Here is a 9639-nt window from a genome sequence, read left to right as displayed (position 1 = left end):
CTCTGTACGGGGGCCAGGCTCTCCGGCCAGATAGCGGGTGTCGACCTCCGCACGAAGCGGCGGCCGACACGCCCCCTCAATACATCTCTATGGCAGAGCCGGAGATTGCCGAAGGCAGCGCTACGGCTCTGCCATAGAGTTGTATTGAGGGGGCGTGTCGGCCGCCACTTCGTGCGGAGGTCGACACGCCCCCTTCCCGCGGGCTGTCAGGGCTCCGTACAGGAGATCGCGGGGGGCCCCAACGGTCAGACCCAACGCGATCTCAAACTTATCCCTATCCTTAGGATAGGGGATAAGTTGTTCACCACTGGGTTCACCACTGGACTACTCCTTTAAAGGGGTATTCCGGTGAAAAACTATTTTTTTTCATATCAACTGGCTCCAGAAAGTTAAACAGATTTGAAAATTACTACTATAGTTTTTTTTTTTATGTTTCCAGTACTTATCAGCTGCTGAAGTTCAGTTGTTCTTTTCTGTCTGACCACAGTGCTCTCTGCTGACACCTCTGTCTGTCACAGGAACTGTCCAGAGTAGGAGCAAATCCCCACAGCAAACCTCTCCTAATCTGGACAGTTCCTTAGACAGACAGAGGTGTCCGAAGAGAGCACAGTTATCAGACAGAAAAGAACAACTCAACTTCAGCAGCTGATAAGTACTGGTAGGATTAAGATTTTTCAATAGAAGTCATTTAGAAATCTTTCTGGAGCCAGTTAATAGTTTTCCACCAGAATACCTCTTTAAGGAAAAAGCAACAGCAAGAATGCTGGAGACCATTGGAGAAATCATGAAAGCAACATGGCAGCCAAAAAATCTTGCTGGAGATTAATGCCGTGTGAGATGTATGAAAACGAAGCCAGACCCAGGAAACTGAACAGAACCAGAATTAGGCTCAAGCAGATGATGAACCAAGAGCTTGGGAATCAGAATCGGACCCAGACATCATCGCTGAAGGCCAAAACCAGGAGACGACTTTTTAATGCAGATTTAGTCGCAAATCTATTTAATGGGAAAAAATGTTTATCTTATGTATAACTTGCTGCGGATCTGCAACAAAATCTATATTTAAACATTTGTTTCTGGGTTTGGTTCCTCAGCGATGATACTCGGCTTCAATTTTTGGGATTCTGCTTTCACCCAACGCTAAGTTAAAGTGTAAAACTTTTTTTTTTTTTAAATCAACTGGTGCCAGAAAGTTAAACAGATTTGTAAATCACTTCTATTAAAAAAATCTTAATCCTTCCAGTACTTTTTAGGGGCTGTATACTAAAGAGAAATCCAAAAAAAGAAATGCATTTCCTCTGATGTCATGACCACAATGCTCTCTGCTGACCTCTGCTGTCCATTTTAAGAACTGTCCAGAGCAGTAGAAAATCCCCATAGCAAACATATTCTGCTCTGGACAGTTCCTAAAATGGACAGCAGAGGTCAGCAGAGAGAACTGTGGTCATGACATCAGAGGAAATGCATTTCTTTTTTGGATTTCTCTTTAGTATACAGCCCCTAAAAAGTACTGGAAGGATTAAGATTTTTTTTTTAATAGAAGTGATTTACAAATCTGTTTAACTTTCTGGCACCAGTTGATTAAAAAAAAAAAAAGTTTTACACCGGAGTACCCCTTTGAAAGTCCAAAAATGAATTCATCATAATTAAAAATTAAAATGAAATCCAAAATAAGTGATTAAAAGCATAGCAGAAACGCCGAGTGCCATGACTAAGAACCATATGGTTCGAAACGCGTCGGCGTTTCTCCTATGCTTTTAATCACTTATTTTGGATTTCAATTTATTTTAAATTATGATTAATACATTTTTGGACTTTTAATCACATTTTTTGGGGGGAGACAGATTCTGCACTTTTCTATTTGAGGACATAATTCCCTATGTATCTGTCCATAAATAACTCCGTACTCCGCATTCCCCTGGTATGGTGTGACCCGGGGGTCAGTTTCGAATGGCGTCTCCTCTGTAATTACATTTTCAGTATAATTTTTCTTCTTTTCTAATTGATCTTCATCACGTCTTGGACATTTCTGCAAATTCTAGGCTGATGTCTGTGTCCCCGGGGGACGGGCTGTCTACATATCATTGTCCTTTCCCCCCGCTTTATCTCAGTCTGTTGATTGTATTTGTATTATTTTATTACCCAGTGGTATATTCAGATGAGGTTAAGACTCCTGGAGTCAGCTGGAGGCCGCCTGGTTCTCTTCTCCATTGTCTTGTAAGGAGATGATTATCGGATCTTTGTAGGACTGTGATGGAGCTGAACATTTAGTGAGAACTAAGGACAGATGACATAATAATAGGTACAGATTGTTTATATATGTTTGGCACCAGCTGTAAACCTTAAAGGGGTACTCCGGCCCTAAGACATCTTATCCCATATCCGCTGGGGTGGGGGTGATGTCACACGGGGGCGGAGTCGTGACATCACGATACTCCGGCCCCGTGGTCGGCACGCAGGGACGGAGTCGTGACGTCAAGATTGCGGGGGTCCCCAGCGGCGGGACCCCCCTGTCAGACATCTTATCCCCTATCCGCTGGGGCCCCCAGCAATCTTGCATTCGGCACACACTTCTTTGAGCTGCACGCCGCTCTGCCAGCTTACAAACTGCCGGGTGCCGACCACAGGGCCGGAGTATCGTGACGTTACGACTCCGCCCCGTGTGACGTCACCTGCCACCCCCTCTATGCAAGTCTATGGGAGGTGGCGGACGTCACGCCCCCTCCCATAGACTTGCATAGTGGGGGTGGGGGGTGACGTGACACTTGGGTGGAGTCGTGACGTCATGGGTCTGCCCCCGTGTGCCAACCACAGGGCCGGAGTATCGTGACATCACGATTGTGGGGGTCCCCAGTGGCGGGACCCCTGCGGTCAGACATCTTATCCCCTATCCTTAGGATAGGGGATAAGATGTCTTAGGGCCAGAGTAACCCTTTAAAAGACGTGAGAACTGCTGCTCATAGGTAGTGTTGAGCGCGAATATTCGAAATGCAAATTTTTACAGCGAATATCGTCACTTTATGATTTCGCGCATATTTAGAATATAGCGATATATATTCGTAATGATGAATATTCATTTATTTTTTTTTCTACACAGTACATATCACAACTAGTGATGAGCGGCATTGCCCATATTCGAATTCGCGATATCTCGCGAATATATAGACAAATATTTGTATCAAATATTTGCATCTTTCTAATTGGCCCACAAGTGAAAAGAAGGAATATGCGCATATGCGGAAAATAGTGAATATTCGTAATTTTGAATATATAGCGAATATATTCGCAATATTCGCAAATTTGCGATATTTCTGATAAAAATTCTAAATGCGTATATTCGCGGCCAACACTAATCACAACAATGATGTGTACTGTGTAAAAAAAAAAGTGACCATCCCTCCCCACTTCCAGCTTGTGGTCCAAAGAAGGCTCCAATATTATTACTGTGTGAGTCGGTGTGGAGCGCGAATATTTTGTATATGCGAATATGCAAATGTTTGTGAATATCGGCACTGATCCCTCCCTTCTTTTAGGTGAAAGACATAATCGCGCATGCGCACTATGCGAATTTCATTATGAATTTTTGCATGGAACAAACATGGCAAATATGCGAATTTTGCAAACATAGGATGAATATTCGTCCATATATTCGCGAAACATGTCAAATTCGAATATGGCCCCTGCTGCTCATCACTACTCATAGGAGGAAACAGTCTCATCAGAAGCCCACGAGGTCATCATCTAGTGCCCAAAATATCAGGGTTCTCTATATCCAACCGGACAAAAGAAAAGATCATTTACCACTGGATGGACCTTCCCAGGAGACTGCTCCTCCGGAGGGAGGTTAGATCTTCAGGTGGACGTGTAAAATAATAGAATAAAAGAGCATAAGAAGTCTAAGATGGCAATGAAGGAGATTACTTCCAGAAAACTCTCCCAACTTAAGATAATATGATGGGGACAGGAACCAAAAGGATGATAGAATTATTGTAAAGGGGTACTCCGGCGCTAACACATCTTCCTTAGGATAGGGCATAAGATGCCTGATTGCGGGGATCACGCCCCCTCCCATAGGCTTGCATTGAGGGGGCGGAGGGTGACGTCACATGGGGCGGAGCCGTGACGTCACAATGCTCCGGCCCCATGATTGCCAGAAATCAGACCCGGAGCAAGCATGTTCCGGGGGCTGATTGTAACGGGGTGGTGCGTGCAAGATCACGGGGGTCCCCAGCGGCGGTACCCCCGAGTTCAGTCATCTTATCCCCTATCCTTTGGATAGGGGATAAGATGTGTTAGGGCAAGAGTACCCTTTAAATCAAAGCTGGAAATGGAGCAAGTACTAAGGAGGAAGCACTGGGAACACTAAGATGATGTCAGGGTAGCCCAGCATACCATCTAGCTGCCTAGCTATCCACAAGATCACATGACCGCAGGTTAGCCATTCATTACTTTACATTTTGTGCCACACAGCTACCAGGTCAATATGGACAAAGCACAAGGGTGGGTATAAGAGGCTGATGAAGCCGTACACACTGCATTGTGGGGGGGTAGTATAAGGCATCATGGTGGATGTGCTGAGGGGGAAGTAGGAGGCCCCGATCACACATCAGAAGTTCTTACTGAGAGGAGTGGTGGGGATGATGAAGAGGAGTTTAGAGAGGAGGATGTCCTCAGGCCTGTTGATCTGAGCAGCTTAACAGCAAGGTGCTGGATCTGAAGGCTTGAAAAAAAAAATACATTCTAGAACAGGGGCACAGTCGTGTAGTGATGTACCTAACTAGTTACGGAATCGTGCTTTGGTATGGGGTGTGATGCAAATGCGAATTACCCTAGGGACAGATGGCATTAACCCCTTGTATTCGTGACGCCAGGGCGTGGTTTATCCTCAATACCACCCTAAGGTATACCGCTGGATCCTGGGCTAGGCACGGCGGGCAATAATGACTCCGATGCAGGGCAGCAAGGGTACGGGGTAACACCAATGCCATGTGGAAATTCGTTAAAATCTAAACAGAAACAGGAGACCTGTCACAGGGCTGTATCTGCAGAGAGAAAGTAAGGCACATACAGGGTCCACAGGCAGCACATGGAGAGGCATCACAAGGCCTGGCTACAAGTATCCCTACTCCACCAATGCATGCTATTCACTGGCTTTAGCTACAACTAGTACACCAATGCCTGTGGGCCACTGGCCACAGCTACCACTACTAAGTCTACCACTGCCTGCTGTATGCTGGCTACTACACATCCTGCCAGTCAACCACTGCCTGCAGTACGCTGGATACTATCACTCCCACCAGTCCACCATCAATCACCCTTACTGACGCTACTACAGCCAGGCCTACACATACACAACCCATGATCCTCAAAAAAGGGATATTTTCTTCTGCTCTACATTCAAAAGGGATTTCTTCTTAACTGTTTTGCTAGTCCCAAAAAAGGGGGATTTTAATGGGCATTTTAAGAATTATTTATACAGCTTTCTTATAGTGTTAAAAAGCCAAAAAAAAATCCGCTAATACAGTGTGCTTCTAAACAAGCTGTTAGTTACCATGGGTTACCGCATGTCACCATAATTTTTTTTACGGGTCTTAGGCAATAGTATACAAGTGTTTTGAGGCTTATTTCACTACCAGTTCGCAGAGAACTAGTTTGTTGCAAACCAAACATTTTCCGCAAGTTCAGGGAGCCCACAAAACCGAACTTTTGAAGAGTTCTCTAATTTATACTCAGGTGTGCAAGTATTTAGAAATGATGCATCATGGGAAATAAACTAACATAAAAAATAAGGTTTTTATTAGTGATGAGCGGCAGAGGCCATATTCGAACTCTCCATATTTCGCGAATATATGGGCGAACATTTGTACTATGTTCGCGAATTTCGCATATTCGTAAAAAAATTTCCATGCAAAATTCGTAATGAAATTCGTATAGTGCGCATGCGCGATTATATCTTTCAACTAACTATCTGTGGGCAACTTTTCTATTGGTTGCTAGGGATGTTGCTAACCTCTGACAACTGTATTTCCATCCTTCTCATTGGCTCACAAGCTAAAAGAAGGGAGGGATCAGTGTCCTCTGGAAGTTCCGATATTCGCGAATATTCGCATATGTGAAATATTCGCGCTCCACACCGACTCACACAGTAAATAATATGGGAGCCTTCTTTGGACCACAAGCTGGAAGCAGAGAGGGGTGATCACTTTTTTTTTTTTTTTTTACACAGTACGCATCATTCCGAATATATATCACTATATTCTAAATATTCTCCAAATCACGAAGTGCCGAAAAAATTAGCATTTCGAATATTTGCGCTCAACACTAGATTTTATACATTTCCATTCAAGAGGTTTCAAATTTGAGCTTCATCGATCGTCTACTGAGGGACATCAACGTAAGGTTACGGAATTATGGGATTTTCTATAAGAATATTTTCTGGAGGAAACGATATATTAGTGTGAATTTTACTGGGATGAGAGAAACCCCGACTGGAAATCTTGTTTTTCTTTAGGACTGAGCCCCTCATTGTTTCGTGGTTGCGTATTTTCTCTGCTTGGTGCTTTGCGTTCCTTCATGTAATCTGTCTCCAGGGTCGGTGGAAGTCTCCAGAAATCTATTGTGCGCTCGGCTTCCCGTTGGGGTTATACAAGCCGCTGCCTTTCCCAGTTCCAGGGGGATTGCTAACATCAGTCATCTGCTTGTCTTGTGTGTGTTTTACACAATGGACATGGAAGTGCACAATAAAACTTCACGTTTCAGACATCTGTTTTTTAAGTTGTAAAGAATAACAGTGACACGTTATAAAAAACAGAGACTTCAGGCACTAACATGGCCACATCCAAGAAAGTGAGATCCTTGTGCAGGCAGCGAGGTCACACCGTATAATCTACAGACAAATTCGAGGTGTGGCTTTCATTTAGGATGAGCACTACTTCCCTGGCATTGGGATAGCAGTCATCATCCGAAAAACAAAGCCAAGACCATAAAAAATACCCCAGACACGAGACCCGAAGGTGGAACGTAGAAGAAACCAGAAACCACCGCACATACCTGGACGTGAGCGAAGCGTGAAATATACGAAGACTGTAACAGCCAGAAAGAGCCGAAATCTACTGCTATATTGTAACTATAGATCTGTAAACAAGCTAGGAGCAGTATTATAGTAGTTATATTCTTGTATATAGGAGCAGTATTATAGTAGTTATATTCTTGTATATAGGAGCAGTATTATAGTAGTTATATTCTTGTATACAGGAGCAGTATTATAGTAGTTATATTCTTGTATATAGGAGCAGTATTATAGTAGTTATATTCTTGTATATAAGAGCAGTATTATAGTAGTTATATTCTTGTATATAGGAGCAGTATTGTAGTAGTTATATTCTTGTATATATGAGCAGTATTATAGTAGCTATATTCTTGTATATAGAAGCAGTATTATAGTAGTTGTATTCTTATATATAGGAGCAGTATTATAGTAGTTATATTCTTGTATATAGGAGCAGTATTATAGTAGTTATATTCTTGTATATAGGAGCAGTATTATAGTAGTTATATTCTTGTATATAGGAGCAGTTTTATAGTAGTTATATTCTTGTATATAGGAGCAGTATTATAGTAGATATATTCTTGTATATAGAAGCAGTATTATAGTAGTTGTATTCTTATATATAGGATCAGTATTATAGTAGTTATTTTCTTGTATATAGGAGCAGTATTATAGTAGTTATATTCTCGTATATAGGAGCAGTATTACAGTAGTTATATTCTTGTATATAGGAGCAGTATTATAGTAGTTATATTCTTGAATATAGGAGGCAGTATTGTAGTAGTTATATTCTTGTATATAGGAGCAGTATTATAGTAGTTATATTCTTGTATATAGGAGTAGTTTTATAGTAGTTATATTCTTGTATATAGGAGCAGTATTATAGTAGTTATATTCTTGTATATAGGAGCAGTATTATAGTAGATATATTCTTGTATATAGAAGCAGTATTATAGTAGTTGTATTCTTATATATAGGATCAGTATTATAGTAGTTATATTCTTGTATATAGGAGCAGTATTATAGTAGTTATATTCTTGCATATAGGAGCAGTATTCTAATAGTTATATTCTTGTATATAGGAGCAGTATTATAGTAGTTATATTCTTGTATATAGGAGCAGTATTATAGTAGTTATATTCTTGTATATAGGAGCAGTATTATAGTAGTTATATTCTTGTATATAGGAGCAGTATTATAGTAGTTATATTCTTGTATATAGGATCAGTATTATAGTAATTATATTCTTGTACATAGGAGCGGTATTATAGTAGATATATTCTTGTATATAGAAGCAGTATTATAGTAGTTATATTCTTGTATATAGGAGCAGTATTATAGTAGTTATATTCTTGTATATCAGAGCAGTATTATAGTAGTTATATTCTTGTATATAGGAGCAGTATTATAGTAGTTATATTCTTGTATATAGGAGCAGTATTATAGTAGATATATTCTTGTATATAGAAGCAGTATTATAGTAGTTGTATTCTTATATATAGGATCAGTATTATAGTAGTTGTTTTCTTGTATATAGGAGCAGTATTACAGTGGTTATATTCTTGTATATAGGAGGCAGTATTGTAGTAGTTATATTCTTGTATATAGGAGCAGTATTATAGTAGATATATTCTTGTATATAGGAGCAGTATTATAGTAGATATATTCTTGTATATAGAAGCAGTATTATAGTAGTTGTATTCTTATATATAGGATCAGTATTATAGTAGTTATATTCTTGTATATAGGAGTAGTTTTACAGTAGTTATATTCTTGTATATAGGAGCAGTATTATAGTAGTTATATTCTTGTATATAGGAGCAGTATTATAGTAGTTATATTCTTGTATATAAGAGCAGTATTATAGTAGTTATATTCTTGAATATAGGAGCAGTATTGTAGTAGTTATATTCTTGTATATAGGAGCAGTATTATAGTAGCTATATTCTCGTATATAGAAGCAGTATTATAGTAGTTGTATTCTTATATATAGGAGCAGTATTATAGTAGTTATATTCTTGTATATAGGAGCAGTATTATAGTAGTTATATTCTTGTATATAGGCGCAGTATTATAGTAGTTATATTCTTGTATATAGGAGCAGTTTTATAGTAGTTATATTCTTGTATATAGGAGCAGTATTATAGTAGATATATTCTTGTATATAGAAGCAGTATTATAGTAGTTGTATTCTTATATATAGGATCAGTATTATAGTAGTTATTTTCTTGTATATAGGAGCAGTATTACAGTGGTTATATTCTTGTATATAGGAGGCAGTATTGTAGTAGTTATATTCTTGTATATAGGAGCAGTATTATAGTAGATATATTCTTGTATATAGGAGCAGTATTATAGTAGATATATTCTTGTATATAGAAGCAGTATTATAGTAGTTGTATTCTTATATATAGGATCAGTATTATAGTAGTTATATTCTTGTATATAGGAGTAGTTTTATAGTAGTTATATTCTTGTATATAGGAGTAGTTTTACAGTAGTTATATTCTTGTATATAGGAGTAGTTTTATAGTAGTTATATTCTTGTATATAGGAGCAGTATTATAGTAGTTATATTCTTGTATATAGGA

This window comes from Hyla sarda, chromosome 5 (assembly GCF_029499605.1).
Source record: "Hyla sarda isolate aHylSar1 chromosome 5, aHylSar1.hap1, whole genome shotgun sequence".
Classification (NCBI taxonomy): domain Eukaryota; kingdom Metazoa; phylum Chordata; class Amphibia; order Anura; family Hylidae; genus Hyla; species Hyla sarda.
The sequence above is the reverse complement of the archived record's forward strand: the minus strand, read 5'-3'. Positions refer to the sequence as shown.